The sequence below is a fragment of the Monodelphis domestica genome, chromosome 7, assembly GCF_027887165.1.
Source record: "Monodelphis domestica isolate mMonDom1 chromosome 7, mMonDom1.pri, whole genome shotgun sequence".
Lineage (NCBI taxonomy): Eukaryota > Metazoa > Chordata > Mammalia > Didelphimorphia > Didelphidae > Monodelphis > Monodelphis domestica.
Window position 1 is genome coordinate 225,908,235 of NC_077233.1, and position 12,961 is coordinate 225,921,195.

Genomic DNA, 12,961 nt, shown 5'->3' on the forward strand with positions numbered 1-12,961 from the left:
CCCTTGTAAGGACTTTTATCAACTCCTGTTTGGATTTTGAAATAGCCTCCTGGTAAGTCTCACTGTCTCAAATCTCTCTCCACTCCAATCCATCCTCCATTGAACTGTCAAACTGATTTTTGTAAAATGTAGGTCTGACCATGCCACCTTCCATATTCAGTAACCTATATTATTTCCCTATTACCTCCAGGATCATATATAGAATCTGCTTTGACTTTTAAAGCCCATATTATATATATATATATATATATATATATATATATATATATATATATATATATGTATGTATGTATGTATGTATATATATATGGTCCTCTCCTACTTTTTCCAGTTATCTTATACCTTATTCCTCCTCCTTTCTCATATACTCTGTGACCCAATGACACTGGCCTCTTTGATGTCTGTTGCTCAAGATATTTTATTTCCTAATTGCACATTTTCTCTAGCTACTCTCTCTATCTCCAACTTTTTCCCTCCTCATTTCCACCTCTTAGTTTTCCTGGTTTCTTTTCGGTCTCAACTAAAATCCTATCTCCTGTAAGAATCCTTTTCTAGCACCTTCCTTATGAGACTACCCCAAATTTATCCTGAATATAGCTTGTTTGAACATAGTTTGCATATTGTATCTCCCATTAGACTGTGAACTCTTCCAGTTCAGATTGCTTTTTGTTGTTCTTTGTATTCCCAGCACCCAGCCCAACTTGGCATATCATAGGGGCTTAATTAGTGCTAGTTGACTGACTATTGATTACCAAAAAAGCATTTATTTTGGTGGACCAAAACATTGCCTAAATCTCTTTATCTTCTTAAACCCTTACCTTCTATCTTAGAATCCATAGTAAATACTGATTCCAAGGCAGAAGAGTGGTAAGCACTGGTAACTGGGATTAAGTGACTTACATCAAAAAAATGTAGCATAAATAACCCTACTAAATAATATTTTGATAATAAACATCAGATGAGGAACTTGGAAATGTATAGTCACCAAAAGTATTTGCCTTTGTAATGGACAATATCTAGTACAGTGACACAAGTGAAGAAGGAAGTTATAGTGGATATTGAGGTCCTCCAATTTCTCCTCTTTTCTAATACATGTTGATTGAATCAAGCCCCAAGAAAATACAGAAAGGAATTTGCCCTATATATCTAAATAGAAAAGACTCAATGACCCAAGAATGTCTACTGCCAACATTTGAATATGCATCTGAATGGACATCCTATAAAATTTGATCAATATATGTGTATCTGAGGCAGACAATAAGGGCAGATGAAGAGCCGGCTTCAGTATTGAAAAGAGGGAAAGATAGCAGAGTAAATTGTGTTTGAGAAAATGGAAAGCACTTTTACTGACCCCAGGCTTCCCATAAGAGCCAAAACCAATCTTCTCAAAATATTTGACCAATGTTGCTATATTTTAGCCTGACATGGAACATCACACAGAGGTCAGTGGAAAGTGGTCATAATAAGTTATAATATATAGAATTTTACAAACTCTTAGCTCAGTTTAGTGATATACACTGAGTTTTTTTAACATGTTGTATAACCATTGTTAATATAATAAGTCATATAGAAAATAATATAATAGGAAATGTTATAGAAGAACAGGAACAGAAAATGTCATCAAAGAATCTTATGACAGAAAGATGTGAGCTAGTCATGTGCTGTGAGTGAGGAAGGGTGAAGCGGTAGCCATAGTACTCAATTGGAACCATCAGGATTTTGAGAGAAATCAAGGAAGGTCTGTAGCATTATAGGTTTTCCCCCTGTGACAAACTTTTTGGAGCATATTTAAGGGGTAAATTTAGGATTGAGACTGAATATATTTCAGTTGGTTGCCATGGATTTAAAATTCTAAATTCCAATGAAATAAAATAAAGTCAGAATGGAATTTTATGGTGGTTTATTTGCAATAGAAGGAAGAAATCAAAAATGAGAGACAGAGAGGAAAAGGGAATTGAACTGTTCCAGCCTGGTCTGAGCCAGGCAGGAGTTCAGAAGCCTTGGCTAAGGGGCCTCTCCAGAAAACCAAGGGAAAGGAGAGTCAGTCTTATAACTCATCATGTGACCATCTAAAAAGAATGCAGTCTGAGGTCTCACACTGAGCTCCTTCAGGCCCAAGTTCCAGGGTCAAGTCTCCAAAAGGGTCCCTCTCACAGGGAGTAACGCGAAATATAAAGGCAGTTCTTTACATCACTTCCTGTGTCTCACATATACCAATGGTGACTTAAGCTTGGCTTAGGACAGCCCAAGGGGTCAGTCAATTGTTTCTCATTTGTTACTTGCTAGCACATGCTTGTCATAGGCCTTCTTCCCCCACACTTAATCCTTAAGTGGGGTTGTATACCTTCCTGGTTGCTAGAATTCTAAAGACTAAGCAGGGTGGAATAAAACTAAAATTCACACATATGAACTAAAGTTACACAGGATCTACAACTCTGTAAGGAACTCCCAAATCAATATCTAATATTCATTAATATCCAAACTTCAAAAACAAATCCATTTAAGAGAGAACTATCACCGAAGTAGAGAGAGAAAGGGGTTTTGGAAAAAGAGAGAGAAGTGAGGAGAGTGGGGATGGGAAGGAACCATTACTTTAAAAAAAGGAATCAGATTTATTTAGCTTGGTCCTAAGAAAGTAAAACTAGGAACACAGGATAGAAGCTTCAAAAAGATAAATTCAGATTTATAATGAGGACAAAAAGACCTTTCCAACAATTAGACCTATATAAAAGTGAATTGGATCACTTCAGGAGACAGACAGAGTTCTTAAACAAAGACTGTGTAATCACTTTGAAGAAAGTCTAAACATAAAAGTGATGTTTTTCCAGCACAAGTTGTACTAGATAGCTTTTAAGGTCACTTCCAAATCTGAAATGATGTGTTTCCACAAATGGAAAAAATGTTTGCTATAGACAAGAAGTTAACCCATGTCCTATGCTGAACAGAACTGAAGTCATCAGCAGTGAAAAAGAAAATTCGATTTGTCTTAAAATATCATTGCTTCTGTCATAGGTACAATTGAGGTTACTAAGGCTTCAAAGTTGTTGAACTTCCCAAGGATTTGATGAAAAATCTAGACTCTTTATGTATCATGCTCAGCCCCAAGTATAATGCCAGCAACATAGCTGACATTCAATAATTTTGCATTAAAAGGAACAGCTGAAGTCTCTGACTCACAAAATCTCACAGTTGAAAGGGACCTCAGAGGCCATCTAGTTCAACCCATATCTGAATAAGAATCTCCTTAACAGCATCTCTGACCAGCAGTCATCTAACTTCTGTCTGAAAATCTGGAACAAGGAGAAAATATTATAACCAAACGCAGTCCATTCCACTTTTTGATAGTTCTAAAAGGAAACTGGCCACTACAGTCCCATATCTATCCAAAAGGAAGAATGAAAGGAATTACATCTATTTTTAATAGACAAATAATAGCATACTACCAAATTTCAAATTGGTATGGGACACCTTCTGAACTTTGACTCTCCTAATCCTCACCTAATTTAAGGGTTCAGATCTATTTCTACCACCTACGTAGGATCCCTACAAGCCCTCACTTACTACCACTTTCTTTAGATTACTTTTTATTTAATACTTTGAATATCTATTTTGTATTTTCATACTCATGATCATGCTGTATGCCTGAGCAAATGGTAAGCTCCTGGAGGACAAAGATTTTTGTGATTTTGTCCTTATATCCCCAGCAACTAGCACAGTATCTTGTATATAATAGATACTTAATCATACTTGTTGATTTGAATTAAATTGACTATTATATTATAGACAGTCCTGTAAACCATCTCTTACACACAGGTAAAAATTCATACATTTGCTCACTTTCTCATCTTCATTTGTGCTTCCTCTTGAGGGGAAAGTTGATAAACTTACATTTTAAAAGTTAAGATCTATAGAAGGTTATCATTATAACTGAAGGGACTGCAATATGTTCAGTGAATTTCACATTATTTTTCTTCTGTGAGGCAAGTTCTAAAGAGATATGGCTGAGACACAGCTGCTGTATTGCTTTTTCTATATCATTTTTACTCAATATCACATAAAGATTAAAAGTAAACAAACAGGCAAAAACAAATGACACCCAGGGTACACAAAACCTTGCTTGTGGAAGCTGGTTGTTAGCAAGGGAAAGAAACCTTAAAACATGCAGAAAATAGCAACTGGGTAGAAAAATTAATTCATTTCTTTCCTTTAACACCTTCACTTTTAAAAGTTTATAAAGTAATCCACTATTTGCTAGCTAAATAGGTGAGGTCCTTAAAAAAGTGCAGATATTTTTTATCTGTCAATGATTGAAGGTAGGATATGTTTGACTATAGAGGGAGAGGATAAAAGGAAAGCTAGCTACTTTCTTTCTGGCCACTCTTTCCCAGCTTCCACTTTCAGAGATCTCCATGGGTATGACTTATATCTTAGTTTCTTCACTCTTCCCCTCAAGGGATATGAGGTTCTTTTACACCTAATTTGGAAATCTTTTCTTTTGGAAGGGAATTATCTGAAGCCATTAGTACTCATTTATCAAGCCATCTTCTACACAAACTCTTATGACTCCATATTCACTTTTTCTTCTCTACTTTGAGGAAATATACTAATATATATATATATACATATATATATATAAAATAAAAATAGATGTTAAATTTGAGCTCCTAACTATCTTCAGTGAGTAGGAAGAAAATCTATTTCTTTCTGTGTATTTATGTACTTGGATGATCATATCCCCCCTCTCATGTGAATTGAATCCTCCAGGAATACCTATAATCAATGAACAAAAATATTGGGAGGGGGGATTGGTTTCTTTTGAAGACATATAACATACAGAAAATGAATACATTTTTGAAGAAATTGACTGGGCATAGAAGGCTCAGCATGAGAGTCAGAAAAGTGTAAGGGAATGGAAAACAATAATGTCACCAAGTTCATTCTTAACAGGTAACATGAAATACATGTGTATTTGATCCATATGATTTCTACAAAATTCAGCTACACTGGAAGCAGAAGTTTGAACAGCCCAGGTTGATATAGCCTCACAGTATGGTTGGTATTATTCTCTCATTTCTATAGCACTTTCCCAATTATTGCCTTACAATATTCTATTCATGATATTCTACCTCCCTCCTTCCTATAGAATGAAGGGAGATGTAATATCTTTTCATATATAGTCATAGTCCCTATAATAAGTGGATTAGTTTACAATGAGTATTTGTGTCCAGCCCCACAAGGATAAATCTCAGTTTTATTATAATTATTTGATCAAAAGAGTGCCTTACTCCCAATTTAGAGAGGTAGCTTTTCAACTGGTAATAGTTCCTATAAGTCAACAATTCAGTAAGCATTTATTAAGTAGGTACTGCATGCCAGCTACTGTACTAATATACTGGATGTAAATATAGAAACAAAAAGAAAAAGACTTTCCATAAAATTAAAAGTAGATCTAAATAATTGGGAAAACATTAATTGCTCATGGGTAGGATAAGCTAACATAATAAAAATAACAATTCTACCCAAATTAATTTACCTATTAAGTGCTATACCTATCAAACTACCAAGAAAACTGTTTTCACTGAATTAGAAAAATTATAACAAAGTTCATTTGGAAGAACAAAAGATTAAGAATATCAAGGGAAATAATTGAAAAAAAAATGTGAAGGATGGGGGCCTAGCAGTGACAGATCTTAAACTGTACTATAAAGCAGTGGTCATCAAAACAATATGGTAGGACTTCCAGGTAAACATGGAAACAGTCTAGACACAAGACTCGTCCTTTCCTCAGCACCCACTGATATAGACTACATCAAAAGGCAAAAAAAAAAAATTCATAAGAACAAAGGGACTCTACAGTAGGGCACAGCATTGAAGGTACATGGGATTTGGTCATTACCACACTATAAGGGGGTGAAAAAGCTCCCACCAATAAAAGAGCTGATCTACCATTCCCCAACCCAGCTATAGAGTCAGAGACAGAGCCAGCTCATGCCATAATCAGCTAGTGAGCAAGGGGCATCTCTAGAGTGAGTAAGGGGCACCTCTAGGTTCTTGGGAGCTGACTAAGATCACCAAAGACTTACCTCTGAGAGCGGATACACCTTAAAACCCCAGCAGGCTGAAGAGCGCAGACTGTGGGCGCTCGTGGGAAGATAGCACAGAGAAGGGCAGCAAACAGCAGAAGCTGTGGACATTTAAGAGCTTGCCTCAGGCAAAATCCTTGCTCCTTGACTCCATACACAGAGAGACTGCCCATCTCAATCAGATTTCTGATTAAAAAGGCAAGGAAAAACCTCCACAGTGATGGCAAATTGTGCCCAGGAACAACAACCTCCTTCCACAAAGAAAAACAAGAAGAGGGGGTTGACCATGGAATAATTTTATGGAGGAAAAACAAAGGCTAAAGAGGAAATAGAGGAGGAAATTCAAATAAATGTACCAAAACCTTCCAAAAATGGAAATTGTCCACAAGCTCTTGAAGAATTTAAATTGGAGCTTATCAAAAAGATGGAAGCCGTCTGGAAAGAAAAGTGGAAAATAATTCAAAGAGAAAATAACAGTTTAAAGGACAAGAACTCCCAATTGGATAAACAGCTGGAAGTCAAGAAAAGCAGAAGAGAGCAAACTGAAAAGGAAAACCAGTCTTTAAAGACCAGAATTAGGCAAATGGAAGACAATGATCTTGCAAAACAACAAGAATTAATAAAGCAAAGTCAACAGACTGACAAAATAGAAGAAAACATAAAATATATCACTGAGATGACAGATCAGGAAAATAGAGAAAGGAGAGAAAATTTGAGAATCATTAGTCTACCTGAAAAGCCAGAAATAAACAGAAATCTTGACATCAACTACAAGAAATCATCCAAGAAAACTGCCCTGATGTTCTGGAACAATGTGGGGGGGGAGGGGGCGGAGAATACACATTGAAAGACTTTATAGAATACCCTCTACAATAAGTACACAAAAGACAACTCCCAGGAATGTAATTGCCAAATTCAAGAGCTTTCAAGCTAAGGAGAAAATTCTACAAGAAGCCAAAAAGAGACAATTCAGATACCAAGGAGCCCCAATCAGGATCACACAAGGCATGGCAGCTTCCACACTAAAGGACCTCAAGGCTTGGAACATGATATTCAGAAAGGCAAGAGAATTGGGTCTTCAACCAAGTATCATTTAACCATTAAAACTGCCTATATACTTCCAAGGGAGAGTATGGGCATTCAACAAAATAGAAGATTTCCAAGTATTTGTAAAGAAAAGACCAGAACTAAGTGGAAAGATTGAAATCCAAACACAAAGATCAAGAGAAACGTGAACAGGTAAATAAGAAAGAGAGGGAAAAGGGGAAAACATTGTTTTATTCAAATTTTCTTCTTAAAGAGGCTACAATTAAATCAAATTATATATATTAATATATGGGGGAAATGTTATTTGTAACTCTTAAAAATTATATTCACTATTATAGTAATTAGAAGAATCATTCCCAGGAATAGATTGGGATAATAAGTGTTATGAGATGATATGCAAAAAAAAAAAAGAAAAAGGGAGGGAAGAATTGAAGATGGCACCAAGAGATACTTGAAGAAATAAAATAAATAGGATAATCTTTATCACACAAAGATACACATGAGAAGCAGAGGGGAAGAATACTTTTATGAGAAGGAGAGGAAGAGAGTGCTAATAGGTAATACTTAAACCTTACTCTCAGTGAAATCAATTCTGAGAGGGAAGAGCATCTCTATCCATTGGGGTCTTGAATTCTATTACTGTATAGGGAAAGTGAGAAGGGAAAACTAAGGAGGTCAGGGGAGAGGGGGAGAGGGAACACAAAAAGGGAGGGAAAGAGAGGGGGGGAGGGAGCTTAACAGACCATAAAAAAAACAAGAAGGGAACCAAAAGAGAGGGACCAGAAAGGGAATCATATTAAGGGAGGGGATTGGGGGGATTGATTAATAGTAAACCACTGGTTTAAAAGGATATAGCAAAAGAATAAAGGACAGAACTAGGAGAGGACATCAAAATGCTGGGTAATACACAAGTGACAATCATAAATTTGAACGTGAATGGGATGAACTCACCCATAAAAAGAAAACAAATAGGAGAGTGGATTAGAATCCAAAATTCTACCATATGTTGTCTAAAAGAAACACACCTGAGGCGGATAGAAACTCACTAGGTTAGAATTAAAGGTTGGAGCAAAGCCTAGTGGGCCTAAACTGATAGAAAGAAGGCAGGAGTTACAATCATGATATCTGACAAAGCCAAAGTAAAAATAGATATGATTAAAAGGGATAGGGAAAGTAAATACATCCTGATAAAAGAGAGTATAGACAATGAGGAAATATCAGTAATCAACATTATTGCACCAAATACTTTAGCATCCAAATTTCTAAAGGAGAAACTAGTAGAATTGAAGGAGGAAATAGATAGTAAAACTATACTAGTGGGAGACCTGAACCAACCACTATCAAATTTAGATAAATCAAATCAAAAAATGAATAAGAAAGAGGTAAAAGAAGTGAATGGAATCTTAGAAAAATTAGAGTTAATAGACATATGGAGAAAAATAAATAGGGACAAAAAGGAATACACCTTCTTCTCAGCACCACATGGCACATTCACAAAGATTGATCATACACTAGGTCACAGAAACATGGCATACAAATGCAGAAAAGCAGAAATAATAAATACAAACTTTTCAGATCATAAGGCAATAAACAATAATGATCAGTAAGGGTACAGGAAGAGCCAAATCAAAAATTAATTGGAAAATAAATAATATGATACTCCAAAATCAGTTAGTTAGAGTACAAATCATAGAAACAATTAATAATTTCAGTGAGGAAAATTACAATGGTGAGACATCCTTCCAAACCTTATGGGATGCATCCAAAGCAGTACTCAGAGGAAAATTCATATCCCTGAGTGCATATATTAACAAATTAGGGAGGGCAGAGATCAATGAATTGGAAATGCAAATAAAAAAACTTGAAAGTGAACAAAATAAAAAGCCCCAGAAGAAAATCAAACTAGAGATCCTAAAAATTGAGGGAGAAATTAATAAAATTGAAAGTGATAGAACTATTGAACTAATAAATAAGACTAAAATCTGGTACTTTGAAAAACAAACAAAATAGACAACATACTGGTCAATCTAATTTTAAAAAAAGGAAAGAAGAAAAGCAAATTAACAGCATCAAAGATGAAAAGGGGGACCTCGCCTCCAATGAAGAGGAAATTAAGGCAATCATTAAAAACTACTTTGCCCAATTATATGGCAATAAATATACCAATCTAGGTGATATGGACAAATATATATACAAAAATATAAATTGCCTAGACTAACAGAAGAGGAAATCGAATTCTTAAATAATCCCATATCAGAAAAAGAAATCCAACAGGCCATCAAAAAATTCCCTAAGAAAAAATCCCTAGGGCCTGATGGATTCACAAGTGAATTCTATCAAACATTCAAAGAACAACTAATCCCAATATATAAAAACTATTTGACATAATAAGCAAAGAGGGAGTTCTACCAAATTCCTTTCATGACACAAATATGGTACTGATTCCAAAGTCAGGCAGGTCAAGAACAGAGAAAGAAAACTCTAGACCAATCTCCTTAATGAGAATAGATACAAAAATCTTAAATAGGATATGAGCCTCCAGCAAGTCATCATGAGGGTTATTCACTATGATCAGGTGGAATTTATACCAGGAATGCAAGAATGGTTCAATATTAGGAACACCATCAACATAAATGACCATATCAACAAGCAAACCAACAAAAATCACATGATTGTCTCAATAGACTCAGAAAAATCCTTTGACAAAATACAACACTTATTCCTATTGAAAACACTAGAAAGTATAGGAATGGAAGGTTATTTCCTAAAAATAATAAATAATATTTATCTAAAACCATCAGCCAACATCATCTGCAATGGGGATAAATTATATGCATTCCCAATAAGATCAGGACTGAAACAGGGATTCCCATTATCACCCCTATTTTAACATTGTACTAGAAACAGTAGCAGTAGCAATTAGAGAAGAAAAAGAAATTGAAGGCATTAAAATTGGCAATGAGGAGACCAAGCTATCACTCTTTGGGGATGATATAATGGTCTACTTAAAGAATCCTAGAGAATCAACTAAAAAGCTAATGGAAATAATCAAAAACTTTAGTAAAGTTTCAGGATACAAAATAAACCCACATAAGTCATCAGCATTTCTATATATCTAAAGAGAAATTCCATTTAAAATCACTTTAGACAATATAAAATACTTAGGAATCTATCTGCTGAGACAAACACAGGAACTATATGAACACAACTACAAAACACTTTTCAACAATTAAAACTAGTTCTAAACAATTAGAAAAGCATTAATTGCTCGTGGGTAGGTTGAGTTAACATAATAAAAATGGCAATCCTATATTCATAGCTGTGCTCTTTGTGATGGCAAATAATTGGAAAATGAGGGGATGCCCTTCAATTGGGGAATGGCTGAACAAATTGTGGTATATGTTGGTGAGGGAATACTATTGTTCTCAAAGGAATAATAAACTGAAGGAATTCCATGTGAACTGGAATGACCTCCAGGAATTGATGCTGAGTGAGAGGAGCAGAACTAGGAGAGCATTTTACACAGAGACCGATTACACTGTGTTAAAAATTGAATGTAATGGAATTCTCCCATTATTGGCAATGCAGTGATCCTGAACAACTTGGAGAGATCTATGAGAAAAAACACTATCCACATCCAGAGAGAAAACTGTGGGAGTAGAAACACAGAAGAAAAAACAACTGCTTCAGCACATGGGTCAAGGGGATATGGCGATGTAGACTCTAAATGAACATCCTAATGCAAATATCAACAACATGGAAATAGGTTCTGATCAAGGACACATGTAATACCCAATGAAATTGCACATCACCTTTGGGAAGGGTGGGAGGAGGGGAGGGAGGGAAATAATGTGATTATTGTAACCAAGGAATAATGTTATAAATTGACTAAATAAATTAACTTAAATTTAAAAAAATAAAAGAAAAAATAAAGAAAAAATGACCATCCTACCCCAAACTTATTTACTTATTTAGTGCCATACCCATCGAATTATTGAACTACCCAAAAACTTTTTTACTGAATTAGAAAAAAACCATAACAAGGTTCATTTGGAAGAACAAAAGATCAAAGATATTCAGGGAAATAATGGGGAAAAATGTGAAGGAAGGTGGCTTTGCAGTACCAGATCTCAAAATATACTATAACACAGTGGTCATCAAAACAATCTGGTACTGAATAAGACACAGAAAGGAGGATCAGTGGAATAGACTTGGGGTAAGTGACCTCAGCAAGACAGTCTATAATAAGCCCAAAGATCCCAGCTTTGGTGGCAAAACTTCACTCTTTGATAAAAACTGCTGGGAAAATTGGAAGACAGTGTGGGAGAGATTAGGTTTGGATCAACACCTCACACCCTACACCAAGAAAAACTCAGAATGGGTAAATTACTTGAACATAAAGAAGGAAACTATAAATAAATTATGTGAACACAGAGTAGTATACATGTCAGACCTTTGGGAAAGGAAAGATTTTAAAACCAAGCAAGACTTAGAAAAAGTCACAAAATGTAAAATAAATAATTTTGATTACTTCAAATTAAAAAGGTTTTGTACAAACAAAACCAATGCAACCAAAATGAGAAGGGAAGCAACAAATTGGGAAACATTTCATAACAAAAATCTCTGACAAAGTCTAATTACTCAGATTTATAAAGAGCTAAATCAATTGTACAAAAAATCAAGTCATTCTCCAGTTGATAAATGGATAAGGGACATGAATAGGCAATTCTCAGTCAAAGAAATCAAAATTATTAATAAGTACCTAAAAAGTGTTCTAAATCTCTTATAATCAGAGAGATGAAAATCAAAACAACTCTGAGGTAGTACCACACACCTAGAAGATTGGCTAACATGACAGCAACAGGAAGTAATGAATGCTGGAGAGGATGTGGCAAAGTTGGGACATTACTTCATTGCTGGTGGAGTTGTGAATTGATCCAACCATTCTGGAGGGCAATTTGAAACTATGCCTAAAGGGAGCTAAAAGACTCTCTGCCCCTTGATTCAGCCATACTGCTGCTGGGTTTGTACCCCAAAGAGATAATAAGGAAAAAGACTTGTACGAGAATATTCATAGCTCTGCTCTTTGTGGTTGCAAAAAATTAGAAAATGAGGGAATGCACTTCAATTGGGAAATGGCTGAACAACTTGTGTTAAATGTTGGTGATGGAATTCTATTGTGCTCAAAGTAATAATAAAGTGGAAAAATTCCATGGGATCTGGAACAACCTCCAGGAATTGCTGCAGAGTGAGGGGAGCAGAACCAGGAGAACATTGAACACAGAAACTGAGTAATGGACTTCTCCATTAGTGGCAATGCAGTGATCATGAACAACTTGGAAGAATCTATGAAAATGAACACTATCCACATCCAGAGGAAGAACTGTGGGAGTAGAAACACAGAAGAAAAACAACTGCTTGATTACATGGGTCAAGGGGGACATGATTGGGGATATAGACCGTAAATGAACATTCTAGTGCAAACATCAACAGCATGGAAATAGGTTCTGATCAAGGACACATGTAATACTCAATGGAATTGCAGGTCAGCTATGTGTAAAAATTAAATTAGTCTCTACTGATAAAAATATTATATTTTATGAGGTTTATTAAAGATTATTAGAAATCAAGGAATAAAGAAAATACACAATGATAAACCTCATATATAGGCTGATTAGCCAATTCAGAGCCTACTCACTCCATCTTGCAATGTCTGTGTGAAAGAAGAGAGAGAGAGAGCTGAAGTAGGCATCACAGCCAGTTTAAATACAAATTGTGATCTCGCCCAGGTGGGGACTCAGGTGAGATTATAAGGAATTCTGGGAAGTACC